This window comes from Acomys minous (genome assembly GCF_964271855.1).
Source record: "Acomys minous genome assembly, chromosome: 2".
NCBI classification, from domain to species: domain Eukaryota; kingdom Metazoa; phylum Chordata; class Mammalia; order Rodentia; family Muridae; genus Acomys; species Acomys minous.
Window position 1 is genome coordinate 66,812,151 of NC_140484.1, and position 20,058 is coordinate 66,832,208.

The 20,058-nt window shown below is 44.9% G+C and overlaps 1 protein-coding gene across 1 annotated transcript in view; it reads left to right on the forward strand.

Moving 5' to 3' along the window:
* Nucleotides 1–20,058, forward strand: part of CPXM2 (carboxypeptidase X, M14 family member 2) — a 113,526-nt gene that overhangs the window by 49,067 nt on the left and 44,401 nt on the right. The window lies entirely within an intron of this gene.

Consider the following 20,058-nt stretch of genomic DNA (forward strand, 5'->3'; position numbering starts at 1 on the left):
AGTGGGTCTTGGGAGGTGAGAGGAAGACGCATCAAGACTTAGGAAAAAGGACTAGAAGCCTTGGCGGGTTCCCAGACAGATGGCCACTTGCTATGTGCTATAAGTGAGGGATGAACAAGCTCGAGACCTGGGAAGGAGGCCACTTCTCAGACTTGAGTTTGGGGTTAGAGCTGGGACAGTAACAAGGGTGGTCTGATGATGATCCCGAAAGATGGCGATAAACTCGTAAACCCTCCATCTTGGCTCGGATGTAGCTCAGTTGGTAGAATGTGTGCTTGTCATGTGTGAATCCCTGGGTTCCATCCCCAGGCCTGAGTAAAGCTGGGAGAAGTAATTCACTCTTGTAATCTCAGCAGCTGGGAGGTACAGGCAGAAGATCAGTTCAAGGCCAGCTTTAGCTCCTGTATTTGTTACTTTTTTATTGCTGTGCTAAAACATAGGCCAAGTCAACTTATAAAAGAAAAGGGTTTATTTGGGCTTACAGTTCCAAAGGGAAAAGGACCATCGTAGCTGGGAGACAGGAGGCATGGCAACTGGAGCATCAAGCTGAGAGCCCATATTTCAATCCATAGGCAGAGAGCAGAGAGATTGAAGTGGGAATGGTGTGAGGCTTTGAAACCTCAAATCCAGTGTCTAGTACCGTACCTCCTCCCGGAAGGTCACATCTTCTACACCTTCCCAGGAAGCAGCAGCACCTACTGGGAACCAAGTATGCAAATGTCAGAGGCCATGGGGGTATTCTCATTCAATCCACCACAGCTAAGAGTTCAAGGCCAAGTTGGGTTACATGAGACTGTCTCAAAACAGGGAGCAGAAGAAAAGGGAAGAAGAGAGAAGAGAAGAGAAGAGAAGAGAAGAGAAGAGAACATCTGCCTCACAGTGTTTTTCTACTATGGAGTACCGTTCTGCTTAAAGAGGAAGGGCATTCTGGAACATGCTGTATGAACCTTGGGGCGGAGGCATAGTGTGAAGTACAAAATAACAGCAGTAGCAGGAACAACCACAACAGCAAAACATTAAAGGCGGATACCAGGTGATTCTGGTATCACACAAGGACCTCGAGTAATCAGATTCACAGGGACAGAAAATAAGATGGCGATGGGAAGTTAATATTTGTAAGTAAAGAGCTAAGGTTCAGGATGATCACACCTTCTGGGTGTGGATGCTGGTGATGATGACAAGTCAGGGCTTAGAGCCACAGGGCTGCACACGTACCGAGGCAGTACGGGAAATCCTGAGGCACGAGTATCTTGTAAACATAAATTTGTGTATTTATTCTTATCCTAAATACAATCCTGTAACATCTAGAAGCATTAACACACACACACACACACACACACACACATGCACACACACACACACACACACATCAGAGTAGTTATGAAGATGAATGGCTTGGGTCCTGTGCATTCAGTGGGACCTTAGCAGGTCTCAGTGTAGTCAATGGGACACGAGCAACTTCTGAATTTAAATGGGAAGTCTTCAGTTTCCTCTATACCTACACGCAGATGTCGTGGACATGCAGGCTTCAACATTAGAGAAGTGGTTGTGTGACTCCATTAAGACCCCTTCCTCCTGGTAGCTCCTATCCTTTCACGCTGCTGCAGTCCAAAGTTCCATTTCTTGGCATCTTTCAATATTGGCCAGTCATGTAGAATTAGAGTGTGGCTTGCTGTTGAGACTGTCAGTGTCAGAAGGGCAAGGGCCAGAGATACAGCTCCGCATGCTGCCTATAGTAGCCCAAGGGAGTCTTTCCAGAGACTTCTACTCTGGTGAAGACAGGATTAATGATGTTTCTGCAGGGGGAAAAAAAAAAAGGTCAAGAGTCTCTACAAAGTAGAATTGGAGTTTATTAGAAAGAGATGTAAATATAGGCTTAGCATGAGGTGCTCATATTTAGAGAGGGGTACTCAGAGAAAGGATAAGACACGGCCAAGTGTTGGATGTGAGCTTCTCAAGAGAGAGTCACATTTGTGTGTATTTACAATAGCCATATAACATGGTTTTGGTGACTTCTGAAGTAGTTCAATTTCCAACGATGAGACTTTAAGGTTGTTCCTGGTGTATACAGGATGATTACGTTGTATCCACAGTCAAGAAGCAAAGAATTATGAGCTCAAGCTGCTGCCCAGCTCCCTTTCTCCACTTACACAGTCTAGGATCCCAGGCAGGGAATGGTGCCACCCATACTGGGCAGGTCTTCCCACTTCAGTCAATATAGTCCAGACAATCCCCCAGAAGCATGCCCAAAGGCCTATCTCCCAGATGTGTCTAGATTCTGTCAAGTTGACAATTAATACTAGCCATTGCAGAGATAAGTTTTCATTTTGAAAGTGGTCAACCAGCTGGGCTAAGACTTGACATCTGCGCTCACAGTTAACGACTTATCAGTGTCCCTGGCCCTGTATTGTTTTCGCTACAGACACATTTCCATTTCTCTATTATCGGTTTCTGTCTTCATGCCCAACAGTTACTGAGATCCTTGCTGATAGAGGCCATGCCCTGGCATTTGGGGAACGTGTCCAGAACAGGCACCTGTCCGATGCCCAACAAATGACTCCCTAATATATGAACAGCATTAAATCAGTAATGACCATACTCTTCTATGGCGACAATTGTCTGGCAGTGACTCATCTCCTGCTTTCCTATGTAATTTTATTTTATTTTTTTTAGTATAAAGACAACATTGTAACATCTAACAGTGTCTTAAAACATTACCCATGATCCTACTGGCTTTATACCAACAGATTTTTTTAAATACTGCATATCGAATTATGTTATTTTTGACTTAATATATCCATAACATTTTCATGCTGTGACTCAGGTTTCATAATGATTATTTTTAATGGCCTGTGTTTTTCTCAGCCATGCCTCCTTCACTGTCCCTATTTCTGGTTATCTTTTTCATATTGAAAGAAGAATTTTGTGCTTTTTCCTTTATTTGAATAATATCCTCCAAGTAAATAATTTTCAGAGCTGGGATATTTCATATAGCTTGACAACATTTGATTACTTTTTTTGCTATTTTAAGAATTACACTTTATTTACTTTGCTTTTCAATAGCATTTATGCATGTATTCATGCATGCAAATGTTTGCTCTGTATTATGCCTTTTGCCCTCCTTGATGGCATATTATATATAACAGTTATTTTTACTGCTTAGCTTATGAAGGGCTTTGCGGGGAGGAGGGATTGGAATCTGAGTTGCTCAAGGGAAAATAGGAAGTTAGGAAGAAAAGACTGGTATGAAGTAATCAATAAGAACTGGGAGCAGGGATATCGATGATCACGCTTGGCTATTAACCTGTCTGGCCACTGTCATTAGAGGTGAAGTCAGTGGGTTCTTATAGGACTCGAAAGTAAGAGTGAGGTAAGTACAATGTTCCCATTTCATTTAAACGACAAACACCAGGGAGATGAGGATAAGCAAGAAATCACAGTGGAGCATTCTCACTCTCTCTGTAGCTTAGGATGGCATCTCTTTAAGAAGGGATGCAAGTGATAAAATTACTCCTAAGAGTCAGATGTCTCTTAATGACTAAATGTATTTCAAGTCAAATTATTGCTCAGGGATAATGAAGAAATCTGACGAGCTTCGGTGTACCTTCCCTCCTGAAATAGTTCTGTCTCCACTGTGGGAAAGGTGGAAAGGTGACATTCTTCACTGCCTGGCCTTTCCTTTTACCAATGCGTGAATAGTGCTGAAGGCAGTAGGATCTGCTGCGAAGGGTAAAACAAACGCAGACAATAAACAAACGCGTCTACATTAGACACTGTAAATACTTGCAATGAAGATGACAGTACCCGTCCCTTTCTCTCAGCCCTGACTCCTGGCTGCATATTGTTTCTGGTACAGACACATTTTAGGTTTCTGTCTTTCTCTTCAACAGTGACTGAGAGCCTCGCTGATAGAGGCCATGCCCTGGTATTTGGGGAACCTGTCCAGAACCGGGCACCTGTTCGATGCTCAACAAATGACTCCCTAATAAATGAATATCATGACATCCACAAAGGTTCATTCACCCTGACTGGTAGTGGGTTAATTGGTCTGTCACTGCACATGCCTGAGAGGGGGTTTAAAGTAGGATGAGGAAATGGAAAGGGAAGTAGGAGAGAGAAGGCCGGGGTTTGGCAGACTTCCGGAGATGGACAGTTCCCACCGTAAAATCATGGCATGTCTCTAGCCCCTGATGGCTGTGCAGACTCCCTTCTTTGGACCTTAGTTTTCTGTCCTCTAAAATGGACTGACTACTCTTTATCTCATACAGATGTGTGTGTGTGTGTGTGTGTGTGTGTGCGCGTGCGCGTGTGTTGGGGGTTATAAGCAATTACATTTGGATATTTAAACCTTAAACAGCACACAGGAAATGCTTAGTAGATAGGGATTTTCCACCTCCTATTCTCTGGGTTTATCTAGAATAGTATATTTCTAGTTTTATTTTTAGCCATGGGTCCTTCTCCCAAATGCAATATTTTTTGGAAGCATTTGGAAATGATAGGCAAGTGAGACCACTCTGTGTAGTTTTGGAGGAAGGAGTATTGCCTGCCTGCTCCTTCATTCTTCATGTCACAGATCCCCCTTTCGGACAGAATCCTCAAGTGTCTGGATTAGGCACTCTGGCTACTTGATATGCCCAGTACATGTTATAGCCTACTCACTTCCCCACATGTCAACTGCTACTCCCTAGATCCTAGGCCAATATGGGATTCAGACAAAAACAAGCAGAGCTAGAGCTGGCGACAGAGTTTGCCTTTTCCAATCAAGTGTGAAAGAGTGTTGCACTTGGGTGGGCAAGATTTTAGACCCAGAGAAGAAAGGAGTTGCCAGATCTTAGGGTTTGCCAAGATGTTGCTGTTTAAAACAGCTTTTTTGCACAAAGGGAGGTGGCGAATTTGGTAGAGTGCTTGCCTAGTGTGAAGGAAGCCTTGCGTTGGATCCCCAACAGTGCATTAAAAACTGGGTGTGCTGGCTCACACCTGTTATCTGAGCACGCAGAGAGTGGAGACAAAAGAGTCTAGAGCCTACCTAGTGAGCTGAACCATCCTGGGCTATACGGTACCCTGTCCCCAAAATGAAAACAAAACAAAACTGGCCAGCCAACCAACCAAATAAACAAAAGATCCAGCTTCTTGCTATGTGTTAAAAAGAACAAATGTATATTTAAGAATATTATGGTGAGGGTCAAAAAGGAATCAACAACAACAAAAATTATTTGAGAAATGCCATAATGAAACCTAATACTTTGTATGCTAATAAACAAAAATTGTTTAAATAGTAGGAAAATACTTTTCAAAATGCCTTTCTTTATAGGACTGCCATACTTGGTATTTTAAAATGAACATCTGTAGGATCATTTGTTTCGGGTGTTATCTGTGTATTCATTAGTTAATTCCTATGGCATTTATTGAGTGCTCTGTACTAAGGGTAAGGTGGTAAATGTAAGAATTTGTCCCGCCTTTAGAGAACAGTCTTGTGGGAGGCTCCGGTATGCTGTGGGGGCTTTAAGGAAGGGCAGAGGCTGTACTGACCTGAGGTGGGTGGAGCTCCTATTGGCCCTGTGACAGGAATGAGGGTGCTTCCCTGAGGTCCTGAGGCGTGGCTGCTACACCCCCCAGTAATTCACAGTCAAGCTGATGACAAAGTCTGAAATTTTAGGTTTAATAATTCTTTCAACTAATTTGTGCTATCTGGAAGTTATAAAATATAATTGTAATGATTTTGAGTAATTTATATTTTTCCTCAATATAAATTATCATTCCTCACTGCATTGCCACTTAGTGGAATGTTAGTGCCCCAATAAAAGCCAATCTATCATTTCCCTAATGACAGAAAGTATATTAGACAAATGAGTGTTGCAATTATAACCAGCGTGATGACTGAAAAGTTAATTACTCTGCTTGAGGTGAGTCAGTGCTTCTAAGGACTTGGAAGAAATGCAGACAATTTTTAAAAACCAAATGTTTTGCACTTTAACTGTTTAATAGGGAAAACCATCTGGTTTTTTTTTTTTTTTTAAAGTAAGGCAGTAATTTGAGCACTGGGTTTGTGTTTGTCAGGTGTTGTGTGGAGGGGATGAAGAGGACTAAAGAAGGTTGACCAGTTGGCTGAGTTTAGAACAAGTAGTCAGGGTGCTTAGCAAGACAAATAGAACTCTAGTCATAAGCTAGGCTTTGTGCCCAAGAATACAAACATTTGACATGGTTGGGCACAGCCCCAAGAAGCTAGCATGGCATTTGGAGTGGGATGTCTTAGCAGAGATTCAGGACACTAGCTTCTTTGAGAAATGTGAAATACTGAAGTCACAGGAAAGTAGGTTGACAAAGACAAGTTATTATTTCCATTACTGCCGTACTTGACGTGAGTAGGAATTGTGACAGACAGATACACCGGTGCACAAAGGGTTCTGGGATGCTATTGAGGCTGACAAAGAGGTAGAGAGATCACCTCAGAAGGGAGGAAGGTCTCCTGGGAGGATCCATGTGAGGGAGCAACTGGCTTTACTGTTTTGGAGACGGGTTCTCTACTGAGTGGGTGGGGACAGGTTTATGGACAGAAACTTAGAAAATGCAAGATCAATGTTGGGTAAAAGCGTAGGGAGTTTTTCCATCCAGTCTCAGAGAGGGCTTAGTGGGTGCTGGGGACCTACAGACTTCTCTCTATTCCTCGGGATGTCTTGGTGGTTTGTGTGCAGGGAGTGGTGGAGCCGATGGCAGCTCCACTGCAGGAGCTCAAGGACACTGGGGTACTGCTAGCACAGTTGGGAAATTGGGATCCAATGTTAGTAGTACACGGGTTAGAGTCAGAGGTCAGATTCAAGGGGTCCTTGAGGGATGTCAGGCTTGAGAAATGGTAGAGGCTTGTCTGGGGACAACAGTGCCAAGGAGCAGTGGCTTAGGGAGTGATCAGAGGAAAGGACAGAGTGGGGAATCCTGAACCTCAATGCTGGCTACTTCCATGTTCCCTGCTAACAAAGGGTGTTAGGGGTAAGATGGACAAGGAGAGTTGAGGGGACAACTAAAGGGCAGTATGGTCACAGAAGAAGGAAAAGGGACAGAGCAGTTAAAGAGTGACCAGAATAAGGTGAGTTCTATTGGGGCAGGAGAGACCTGAAACCCCAACACCTGCTCAGGGTCTCATTTTCACAGTGCTGTGTGCTGGTACCTCTCTCTTCCTCCACTAGTACCTGGATTTCTGCACTTCTGGGGACCCATCCTTAATCGCTGTCACCTTACCCCTACACAGTGATGGTCGGATGCACAGCAGAGTTTGCCAGGGATCAAGAGGGAGGCGACACTAGGGCTCAGCCCTCAAGAAGAGGGAAGGGAGCCTGGAGGCCCCAGAAGAGAAGAGCTGTGGGAGGCTCCATCAATCCTCACCTGTCTCTTCAGGAGGAAAGGAGGGTGGTGTGTTTTCAGAATCTATCATGCCGTGTCTTGCCCTTGCTTAATGGGGAAATGAGATGTCAGGTGCCTGTGGGGTCCTGGGGAGAGAATTTCCATACTCCTTTCTAGCTCCTTGGAGAACTGTCAGTTTCTGAGCAGGAGAGGTTGGCATGATCTTGAAGGGTTTTAATGAAAACACTGTCAAGTTCAAGTTCAAGGCGAGGCCATCTTCTCTTCACCCCGCGCTCTGTCTGTTTTACCTATGCAGAGGTAGCTGTTTAAAACCAAACAGAATTCACGGATGCCTCCCACGCATCCTACCTGGGTTTCTGGGTGTCGGAGCCTGAGGAATGAGCTCTCAGATGGTGACATGTCTGAAGCAGAGCGACTACAGAGCTGGCTTCTAGGACAGAAACTTCACCCTGTGTTTTTTTCAAGGTCTTTGTACCTTGGACAGCCCTCTGGGTGACTGCTGATAGTGTGGCTTCCTCTCACTTTTGTTTTTCTGATGGGAAAGACCTCTCTGCAGCAGATACTTGTTTTTATTGCTGTGACAAAACCAGAGGCAACTTAAGAAAGATTCTATTGTAGTTCAAGTATACTGCCCATCGTGGTGGGGGAAGAGAGAGCAACAGGAGGTCAGGCATGGTCTTGTTTATACAGTCTAAGACCCCAGTCCACGGAATGCTGCCACCCCCATGTAAGATGGCTCTTCTCACCTCGGTTAACCTAATCTAGATAACTCCCCGTTAGGATTGCACAGGCTTGTCTCCTAGGCTACTCTGGGTTCTGTCAAGTTGATCATCAGGATTAATGATCACATCTGATGAGCTGATGTTCTGTCCCACAAAGCCCTGTTGGACTAACTCCCACTGCTATATGTGCTGACTTTACTTCGCTCACTTTACACATAGACCAGAAGTTTCGTTGTTTTTTTTTTCTTCCCAGATACATGAAGCATACTGCTGCCTCAGGGCCTGAGCACTCGGTGCCCTCTCTCCTAGAAGAGTCAGACTGATTTGCTTTCTTCTGTCACCTTTGGAAACCAATCCCAGTCTCTCTGTGTCCTCACTCGACTTTCTTCACGTACCCACTCATGTGTCTGCGCTGTACTGATGTTGCTCCTGGGATTACAGCAGGCTCATTTGCCCTGAAATCTCCAGTGTTGGGTCTGGGGTGGCTTCTGCAACCGGCCTTTCTCATCCCTCTCTTCTCCAGATGCTAGAGGGGCCAGAGTCTGCCTAACACAGTGCACTGAGCCCCCCCAGGTGGAGACAGGTTGCACTCACTTGGAAAGAAGCTCTGATCCTTTGCTGCTGTCTTGATTCGGATTAGAAATGACAACCAAGGGCTCAGGCATTGCAAGTTTAATGTCCAGTATAGAAGTGTTCAGAGGTGGGGGGGTGGGGGCAGCACGGTGGCTTTGGGACATGACTGGTTCATGAAGACTTTGACCTCATCAACGGATTGCTCTATTGATGTGTTTATGACTTAGGAGATGGTTGAGATCTATAAAGGGATCCTCGAATGTCTGCTCCTAGGAGCTGTACTTTGTTCCTGCCCCATCCCTGCTTTGCATCTTCCAGGACATGAGTATAGATTCTGCTCCACCACACCCTCTCAGCTGCCGGGATGCATTGCACTACCCAAGGCCCGGAAACACCAGAACCAACACACATAGGCTGAGCCCTCTGAAATCACGAGCTAAAATAAATCTCTACTCTTTATGGACACAGATCTACCCCGGATTCCAGAGTGAGACTAGTATTCCTGGCTACATGTCCTTGGACACATTTCTGAGCCTTTCTGTGCCACCTCCATTTCTCTACTCATAAAGTGTGATAATAGGGACACATCACTTAGGCTGGTGTGATGACTGAAGGAGCAAGCCGATGAGGTTATTCTGGGCATACCGTAAGCAGCCTGCTGCTGCTGTTGCTTTCTTAGGACTCTGTCCCACTTGTGGAGGGCTCTCCTCACACTACACCAGCCCCACCCATCACTCTCTTGGCCATGCACTTTGCTCAGCTGGCTGTGTGTTCCATGCAATGCAGTAGGAAGCCCAGTCACACTCGCAACAAGTAGCCGAGACCTCACGAGTTGGCATTGCTCTTGATATAGCAGCCTCGTCTCACCCGCCCTGCTTCTGGGTCCCTTCCCCACCCACCAGGAGCCAGAGCCTCCGGTATCCCAGCTCCTACACACAGCTCCTAGAAAAGACGCAACGGGTAGCAAAGAAGTCGAGCCTGACATTTTATTATATGTCTGCCTTTGGCTGGGGATGGATACATTTGGCAGTTTGGGAATTTCTTTAAATAAAGGCATGCAGGCACTTAAACTGGGACTGGTGAGCACTTTGCCTGTGCCCCCTCATGTGGTGCCTAGTGGCCCATGGCATGGAAGAGGAGACCAGAGTATAGAAGGCCAGAGGAGGGGGGTCTGACCTGCCTGTCTTGTAGAAGAATGCTGTCCCTCTTTTTTCTGCTCCCTCCACCTCTCATGTCCACACTGGTGCCCCTCATTTGCTTTTGTGTCATGAGACAGAGGGACTGTGACATATATTTCACTGAAGGGTTCTGAGGGTGGGCCAGGGACCTTGCAAAAAAAAAATGGCCATTACTTAATCTATTTTAAAATCATAAGGAAGAAATACTAGGGTAAAGGAAACACTTGGTTGTGCCATGTTAATATAGCTGGCTTTTATATGAACTGGCTTGAAAGCTACCAGTTTTACAGATGAAGGGAAATTGATCCATAGGTAACCCCCCTCTTCCTCCAAACTATCCATCTCCTGATCCATGGAACTTGTGACAAAGATGAAGGGTGATGCCATGTGGGAATGAGACTGTCAGTCAACTCTGCTTAAGATGGGGCACTACCCTGTGTTGTCTGTGTGGGCCCAGTATAATTGTTGGGGTCTGTATCTGCCCAACAGGGAAGCAGAAGCCAAAACCAGAGATACAACACTCTGGCAAAGAAGTCCCTGCTGCCAGATATGGAGGATGGGGGCATGAGCAAGCATGGGGGTGGGTTAGCAAGGACACAAAGACCACCTTCCCTCTGGACCTGCAAAAGGAACTCAGCCCCACTGACACCATGATTTCAGGACGTCTGGCCTCCAGAGCTGTGAGCAGATATGCTGGTCAGTTAAATCAATTGTTTTGCACCATCAACAGAAAACAAAACAGTGCTACAATTCAGAGGCTCAGGGCCAGCAGAGGTCCTTCAGTGGCCAGCCCAGCTCTGGTGGTTTGCTGCCTGCTGCAGGCTGTGCCATGGTGGAGCCTCCAGCTGTGGGTGGAGTTAGCCACTCACCAGCCCGAGTTTCCATCCTCTAACATCCACGAGGGCCACTTCTTTCCCTCTGATCCCTCAAGTGGAGATTCCAGATTTGGGGGTGTCCTTGCCAACTTTCTTCTTGTGCTTTTAGCTCTCGGCTGTGGGTCTTGCTGCGTCATCATCTACCCAAATGTATTGCTTCCTGGCCCCCCAACGTGGCCTTTATCCGTTGTCTCCCTGTGGACAAGTTAACTGAAGGTAACGGAAAGTGGACAAAACTTGGGAGTTTCCAACATTCTTCCTACATTCTCAAAAAGCCATGGTAACCAGTCTGAAGTTAAGAATCCAATAACTCAATGGGTTTGATATTTCACACAGGCTTCAACCTTTGGCTGTTCTGAGAATGTGGTGGAACCATTTGGCTGGGTGCTTACAGTTCTAGCAGAGGGGAACGGGAGAATAAAAAGTGTGTACTCTTTTTTTTTTTTCTAGCTACCGAGCATGTTTACTGCAAACAATATAAAACTTTCTTTTTCATATTTAGTTTGCAGCAGCTGTGGAAGGCAGGTGTAGACCTCTTGGGATCAGCAATTCTGCCCCAAGTTCTAATTCGGCCTTGGGCAGGATTTGGGCCATTAGACTGCTGGAATGTGGCTCAACAGGGAGGGGATAGGCAAGCAGAGGAGCAGCCAGCTTCCTTGTGATTCCAATAGTAAATTGGCTCCAAATGCTTGCCTTTTCCAACTGAAGAAGATGCAGCTGTGCTTTCCCTATTTCTGTATGGAGGTGGGGGATGCCTAGCACTGGTCACTTCACACAGGCTTCTCATAGGCCTATGACAGGCTGAGTGTCACTTTGTGTACTTTGATTTTTTTTTTAAACATTCACATGTGTACCATGAGACATCTTAGGTGTAAAACCAAAGGCTAAGCATGAAACCAGTCTGCAATCTTATGCTTTTTGTACATGGATCCCGAAGGTGACTTTATCCAACATTTCTAGAGCACCTGTATGCTGACCGTGACCCAACACATGAGTTCAGGTGTGGAGTTTTCCATTTATAGTGTCATACAAGTTCTCAGAAAGCTTCAGAGTCTAGGTTTCCAGACTGGGGATGGTCAACTTGAATTTGGCTACCCTGATCTATTTGTGATAGGATTTAGTGAGGTTCTAACCTGGAGAGACTGAGGCTGTGGGGATGGGGTGTCCAGTGTGGTAGATGCCCACTGTGTGCCTGAGGTCTTGCCAAATAGCTCTTTGATTGGGACTTAAGATACATACATTTTCCTCAAGTTATTTCTTTTCATAACTGTGGAGGAATGCTAAGCGAATGTATCAACCATCAATAAAGCGCTGTTTAGCCAATCAGCTGGGCAGAAGGACAGGAAGCGGAAGGTGGAACTTCCTGGAGGAGAGGAGGAGAAAAGGGACGGTTGGAGGAGGAAGGTGGGAACTGGACGCGGACCGGCCCAGGGGGTCATAGTGGCAAGTGTTTGGAACATATGTGTGTTATAAGGTTTAGAGTAGTTTGTTTCGTTTACGAGTAGATTAGAATCAGTTCAGACTCTGCCCGGTGAAGTGCTGGGAGCTTTAAAGTACGTTTTAGTCTCTCCGTGTCAGTTATTTGCTTTGTAGGCCGAATGGATACAAAATACTGTAACACATAACACGTTGCTTGGGTTAGTTTTGGTGGCGTGAAACTTTTGACTGTTTCGTAGTTGGTGTACCCACTCTTTTAGGTGGATGCTATACTTAGAAAGGACCACTGAGAACACTGTCCTGTTCTCTGTTGAACTTCCGGACCCTTGGTTAATTATCAGGCCGCCACAGCTGGGTGGACTTACGTCCGGTCTCCCTTCCTACTTCCTGTGTATTCTCTAACCCTGAGGGTTAAACCATGGCACCATAGTCACGATTTCTGCAGTTATATAATGTTTATAGTTGAGTCGATCAATTAATTTGTCCCACTTTCTTTATTTGGTTTCAAATTGTTTTAGGTTTTTTACATTTTTTTTGCCTTACTATGGTTTTTTTTTTTTTTTAAATAATAGTCTTGTCTATCTCTACAAAATCTTGTTTATATAATAATCTTGTTCACATCTTACTGGGATTTTGACAGGCATTGTGTTAAACCTGTGAATTAATTTGCTGGAAGGTTGATGTCTTTGTGTTGAGTCTTTCAATACAGGACCTCACAGCTGGTTTCCCATTAAAAATATTTAATTTCCTTCATGTTCAGCTATGAGTCCTGTGTATATCCTGCTAAAGTCACATGTAAACAGCTAGGTTTTTTTTTTTTTTTTTTTTGTAGACTGTGTTCCGGTGAGTTAACATGGCTCTCATTGGCTGCCAAAACAGTGGGGCTGACATTGAAGGGGCTGTGAGCTGTCATGTAGGAATCAAGGTGACTTTGACTTTCTTAGGGATTTTTCTGTTTGCTCCCTTCTTTGCCCTGCTTTACACACACAGTAAGCCCAGTCCTTCCCTGGATGAGCACACACACACACAAACAGTATGTCCTGCTATTTCCTCCGATAAACATGCACAATACGCCTAGAGTCTCTAATGATAGGCCTACACAAAATCTGTCCAGTGGAGTCTCCATATTATGACGTCTATTCTGAACTGCCAATGCATGATTTTGGTCTAAAAGATGACAGTTTTTAGTGTCTGTGTCTCTCTAGATCTCCTTGTCTCTCTGTCTCTGTCTGTCTTTCTCTCTGTCTCTCTCTCTCTCTAACGGTGTGAGAGTTGAACCTAGTTCCTTGTACATGTTAAGCAAGTGGTCTACCACTGAATTCTACCCACAGTCCCGTTTTTATCTCTCAAATTTAAAGCCATCTCTGAAAAGTTTTCAAACATCTGTAATTATTTTCATTTGCGAACTAAGAAGACTTTAAAATAGGACATGGCAAGGCTCCACTGCCTGGATTTCATAACCCTCCAACGGAGGCTATAAAATGGCAGCCAGTTGAATGCCTATATGTCATTTGGGCCAAGAAGATGCCATTAAAAAACATCCAGTGATGACTTTTACGTGTGTATATACGTGTGTTCCTATGGTTAGTTTATGTGCATCATATCTAGGTTGTAGTTATGCCTGCAGGAACCTGTATGCCAGAAAAGGTGTCAAATACCTGTAAGAGTTATAGGCAACTGTGAGCCACCATGTGTGTACTGGGAACTGAACCAATGTCCTTTGTCCCAGACCCCATTATATAACAGTCTGGGGAAAACAACTAGTATATACTGAGCTGCTGTCCTAGCAAGCGCTCTTAATGCTTAATGGTACCTGGGAACCTTACAAACCTTACAAACCCCACCACAGACTGTCTCTGCTAGAGAGATATGATTAGCATACACAGAACCCCACTTCGAGCCCAGTTCTTTTAGCTTTGGGGGTCCTTGAACTTCGCAGGCAACCACTCGGCCCTACAAGTCCCCAGCTTTCGTATTTGTTCCCTGTCAGCTCTGCATCCTGGCTTAAGAACAGGCAGCTGTCAGGGTGTGGATCTCACCCACCCCTGGATACGCACGCCCAGCAGGAAGCTTCCAATTTTGACCGAATGGATGCTTTCTAGGGGGAATTTTTTTTTTTAATGCTGTGCCAGCTTTGAGCCAGGCTGAGGAGGGTAATTCCCATGCTTTTCCCCTAAGCATTCTGAAAGTTAAAATGTTTGCTAAGTTATACAGAAGCTTATTGTTTCTCTCCTTTTTAAATAGCCTTCTGATCCCTAGTTTTTCTTCCAAGTCTATATAAAACTATAACATCAGTGCAGCCGGCAGAGTCCTCCATTGGCAGTGCCTTCAGAGCCCAGGCAGGCAACGGGAGGAAAGGCCACATGCTTTCCAGCACTACTAAGAAAATTCCATTGGCTTTTTCTCCAGAGCATCACAGCAAAGTGTGGACTCTTAAAGGAGGAGGGGAAAGAAATTCTTCTCTCCAGTGCTGTGCTGAATTCATAAGCAAGATACAAACTGGCCTTGGTTTCTCCTGAAAGTGCTGGAGAAAATGTCATTGGAATGAGAAGAAAAAAAGCTGAAAGGGAGTGAAATGGAAATGAAAAGAGACGGATGTAGGGGGTTATTTTTAATGAATCATTTTAATATCATTTCATTGTTGAAACAGCCAAGAAACGTCTCTGATCTTTAAAAATAGTACACATTTCAGGTCGTCTGGTCCATTTCCTGGTTGCCTGGGCAACTACCGCAAACCCCTTAGCAGATATTTTTTCTGCTTGTCTCCTTCCTTCCTTCCTTCCTTCCTTCCTTCCTTCCTTCATTTTTCCTTCCTTCCTCCCTCCCTCCCTCCTTCCTTCCTTCTTTCCCATTTCTTTCTACATTTTTGTTTGTTTCTTTGTTTGTTATATATATACACACATACACACTTGTATGTGTGTGTGTGTGTGTACGCATGTACGCACATATGCCAACAAAAGTCATTGTATTGTTTTCCTCCTGGGGCCATGTGGCCCATGCTGGCCTTTGAGCTGCTTTAGTTCCCAGGCCACCTGTCAGGCATGGTCCTTTACTTTCCTCTTTCTGCTTAGACCACACTCTTCTCCGTGAGTTACGCTCCACGTTAGACCACACGTTTCTGTTTACTCCTGTTTTTGAGTTGCGCGCCTTCTGGAAATGACCTTGGAAGATAATGTTTTGAGCTCCTTGAGTGAAATGTATTTTGTTGATCTCACCCTGGATGGGCAGCTGGGAAGCAGTTCTCCGTAAGAGCTGCTGGCATCTTTACTGAGGTGTAATTCCCCACCACACAGCTCGCTCATTTGAAACATGCAGTTCTGCGGGATTTTATACATTTGTGAGATTGTGCAGTCAAAACAAGTAATTTTAGAACATTTTCATTTTACCAGCAGGAAACCCCACCCCACATCTCCCGGGACTTCCAGTGTCCCCCATGCCTCCCTACCTGAAGTGTCACACTGAGCGACCTGGGGACATTCGCTCTTGCAACACTTTGGGTTTCACTTCCTCCATACAGTTTTCAGGATCATGTCCCTGTCCTAAATACTGTCACTTTATGTGACCTTAAATTATAACAATTTGTGGTTTTTAGTTCTTGGAAATTTTATTATGTTGCTATTATTAATGTCAAATCTGTTTTCTCCCTCCTCTCTCCATTCTGTCATCTCTTCTCTCCCTCCCTCCTCTCACCTTCCTTCTTATATCCTTCATTTCAACCATCTATCTACCCATCTATCCCTCCCTTCCTCCCTCCCTCCCTCCCTCCCTCCCTCCCTCCTTTCCTTCCATCCCTCCCTTTGCCCTGACCCACAGACTCTCTGTATAGCGGAGGTGGGCTTGAATTCACGACTGACCTCAGACTTGCAATCCTCCTGTCTTAGCCTTCCCAAGTCTACACCATGCCTTGCTTCAGTCTATATTTTTGGAATTATTGTTGTTTGCTTATTAGCTTAGCTTAACTTCTGTTGCTGTGATAAAATCCACCAACAAAAACTACTTAAAGGGAGAAGGATTTATTTGGTTTATAATTCCAAGTTACAGTCTGTCGTTGTTGAAGGTCAAGGTGTCAGGAACTTAAAGCAACTAGTCACATCACATCCACAGTAAAAAGTAAAGAGCAATAAATTAATCCAGGCATAATTGTGCTCATTTCTCTATTTCTCTCCCTCCCTCTCTTCCCTCCCTCCCTCTCTCTCTCTCTCTCTCTCTCTCTCTCTCTCTCTCTCTCTCTGCCTAAGGAATGATACCACGCACAATGAGCAAGTCTTTCTACCTCAATTAGCATAACAAAGTTAATTCCCTATTTTTATGACAGGCCAAGCTTATTATTTCATTGTTGAGACTTTCCCAGCTGATTCTAGACTGCATCAACTTGCCAATTTTATATATATATATATATATATATATATATATATATATATATATATTTGCCAAGTTTCCCCCTAAGCATTCTGAAAGTTAAAATGTTTTCTAAGTTATACAGAAGCTTATTGTTTTTCTTCTTTTCGAATAGCTTTCTGATCCCTAGTTTTTCTTGCAAGTCGATATAAAACTATAACATTAGTGCAGCCGCCAGAGTCCTCCGTTGGCAGTGCCTTCAGAGCCCAGGCATTAATGCTTTTGTATTAATGCTTTTCTTTATGGCCTAAAAATGAAATGGGTAACCAATTTTCCCCCAGTTAACTGCTCTGTTCGCTATCTCTCAGCTCAAGCACTGCCCTTCTAGAAGCCATTCTTTATGACACTTGCCGTTGTCAAGTCCTCCATGTCTTCTTTTTTGAACAGTTTCACAACAGTATACCAATCACTAACTGAATAATTAATGACGTGGTCCCTGCCCTCCACTAGACTATGGTCTCATAGGTGAATCAGGTCAATGCGCAGGGACATCTTGAGACGCCTGTATCATCAAGCGTCCATTCTGGTATTCAGAATATCATGGCCTCTGTGGTCTCAAGTGGGCTGGACTTGAGGGCCACTGCCCTGGAGCTTGGCACCCTCCCTCCCCTCTGACATGGACAAGTATTTGATCCTCTGTCAACAAACGTGGCTTCGACCATAGCATTGGCAAGGTCTGAGCTACAGTTCACACTATGAAAAACAGCTTTGGAGTTAGGCACAGCAATGAATACCTTTAATCCAGTGCCCAGGAAGTGGAGGCAGGAGCATTCAAAATGTTGTCATCCACAGCCGCATAGTGAGTTCTAAGCCAGTCTGTTCACATGAAAGTCTGTTTCAAAGGAAAATGAAAAGAAAAGAAAAAAGAAACAATGCAACAATTCTTGGTAAGCATACAAAACAGGTTAACGTTCATAGATGTCTAAAACTTTTGAAAATAAATTGTATTCAAAGATTATTAAAAAAAAAAAAAAACCTCTACATACATTATGCTCCCAGCGGCTGTTGGCAATGCATGCACATTCTGCAAACTGCATTGGTTCTTACCTTTCACCAGTCTTATGCCTGCTTCCAATTCCTGCCTGTTCTTTCAGGGAAAAGCACAGGAACATCTTGACGAAGCCTGTATTATCCAATATCTATTCCGGTATTCAGAATGTCACGGCCCCTGACAATTTTGTGCCATGGTCTCTTTACTGATAAATCAACGCTGACAATTTCCCTGGCCTTAAAATGGTTTTGAGCAGATCCAGCGGAGAATTCCACCTCATTATCTAAATTGCTTGGAGTGGGATGGGTTATTCTGTGCTATAGAAAGCTTCCCTATGCACTTAGCTGGTTTAGTGGCATCCTTGTCCCCTATCCACGAGGTGCCCCACCCCTCAGGTGTCACACTCTTCCCAACTTCCACACTCATGACAACCAGAGATGTCTCTAGACACTGTCAGTTGTCCCCCGAGGGACAGAAACCCCAACCCCCAACCCTCACCCCAGGCAGAACACCATTGTTATGTGTGTAGGCTGGGTCTCTTCCTGGTGGAATGCAGTTGGCAGTAGTACCTGCCCACACTCGTGCTGTCACAGAGGGGAAATGGACATTCCGTACAGTGTGGGAATGCACTCTTGTGCCTGGCAGAAGAGCATACTGAACCTTGGTCTTGAACTTGGAAGGGGTTTTAGACATCTCCAGTGTCTGACCTTACGACCTGTTGGTTCTTGCCAATTGGGCTGACTCTGGGTAAAAAAAAAAATAGACCAGGCCTTTTCCAGGAACCCAGCTTCTGAGTGTGTGAAGGAGCCAACTGTTTTGAGAAATACCAGGAAATTTTAATCACAGTAAGTGGGTCATGAAGGCAGGCACTGGTTTGTCAGGTGGGGATGAATTTTCTCAGTGTCTGTTGTTTACTAATGTTCTCTTTAAGAGAGAGGCTGGGGGATAGGATGGGGGGGGGAGGGTGGAGTGACCTAGTTTTCCCTGGCTGTCGTTTCTTAGTTGAGGCTTCAGCTTTCTATTTATTGACTGGATTTAGGGAACTATTGCTTTATCCTATCATGGCCAGGCTGGTAAGATGTGCCTAGACCTCAGGCCTGGGCCAGCAAAGAGAAGGTTCTGGAGTGACGGAGAGTGAAGGCACTCGGAGTGAAGTTCCCGTGGCAGCAGCTTATCCTCCTATAGGACATGGTGTGCTAATCTTTGGAGTCTGGATATGCTGCTGTGTTAGTTACTCTTGTCATTGCTGCCATGAAATGCCTGCAGAGGCCCCTTAAGGACCTGAGTGTTTCTTACGGTTCACAGTTCCAGAGACTGCGCCTTGGTGGGGAAGGTATGGGTGCAGCAGCGTGAGGCAGCATCCCAGTGAGGAAACAGCGATGGATGCTGCTTGCTTCTTTTTATTCAGTCCAGGACCACAGCTAATGAAATGAGCTACTCAGAGTTAGGCTGGGCTTTCTTACCTCAGTTGACTCAGGTCTAGAACCTTTCTCGCAGACATGCTGTTTTCTAGGTGACTCTAGATTCCATCGAGCTGATAAAAGCCACTCTGACCATCACAGTTACCTTAAGTGACAAAGGAGATTTTGATGAGGAACTTAATATAAAGACTATGTGTTAGGATTCTGCTCCAGTAGGCCTACCTGTGATGTCACTGCTTAACTGCCACGGGGTGTGGCCCTGCCCAGGGCTATATAAAAGGACAAATGCTCCTCCTCATGGTCTCTTCTAAGCCCCCTTACTCTTTCTTTCTTCACTCTCTCCCTCTTACTCTTCTGTCTCTGTCTCTCTGTTTGTCCCTCTGTATCTCTCTCTCATATGCCCCTCCCCCTTTCCTCCCCCCCTTTCCTTCTCTCCCCATGCTCATTTAATAAACTCTTCCATAACATAATATTTGCTGTCTGGTACCTTATTACCTTATCATCTGCTATCATTCTCTTTATATTAATTATAAGCCTACGAGTGGAGAGGACACCCCTAGTTATCCAGATGAACCCTTATGGGTTTGGTGGGAGAACCTTCTTCAGCTGTGAAAAGGGGGTGCCGTGTATACTGATTGTGCTCAGAGAGATCCTATGGTGCTGCTTTTGATAAAGAGAAAGGGGGCCCTGCCAAGGGATTCAGAAAGCTGCTGGAAGCTGGGAAAGAAAGGAGGGATGCTCCTCTGGAGTACTCAGAAGGAGACAACGCTTCAGGCAGTGACTTTAGCCCAGTGGCACAGGTGTCTCATCTCCCATTCATCAGGACTCTGAGATAAGTCTGTGTTGTTTTAAGCTTCTGTGTTTAGGGTAGTTTGTTACAGTAGCGGTAGGGTACTCACACAGCTCTCAGATGTCTTCATAGGTCATAACAAGCAAACAGAAGTCCTAAAGTTGGGCATTCACAAGCAAACATGGCGGATAATGCACCACTTCCTCATTTTAGATGGTAACTCTGGTGCTATAAGAGGTGAACACATGCAGAGCCATGTTTGTGGCAGCCTTACTATAGGCTTGCACTCTGAGGCTTATATTTCTGATCAAAAACTT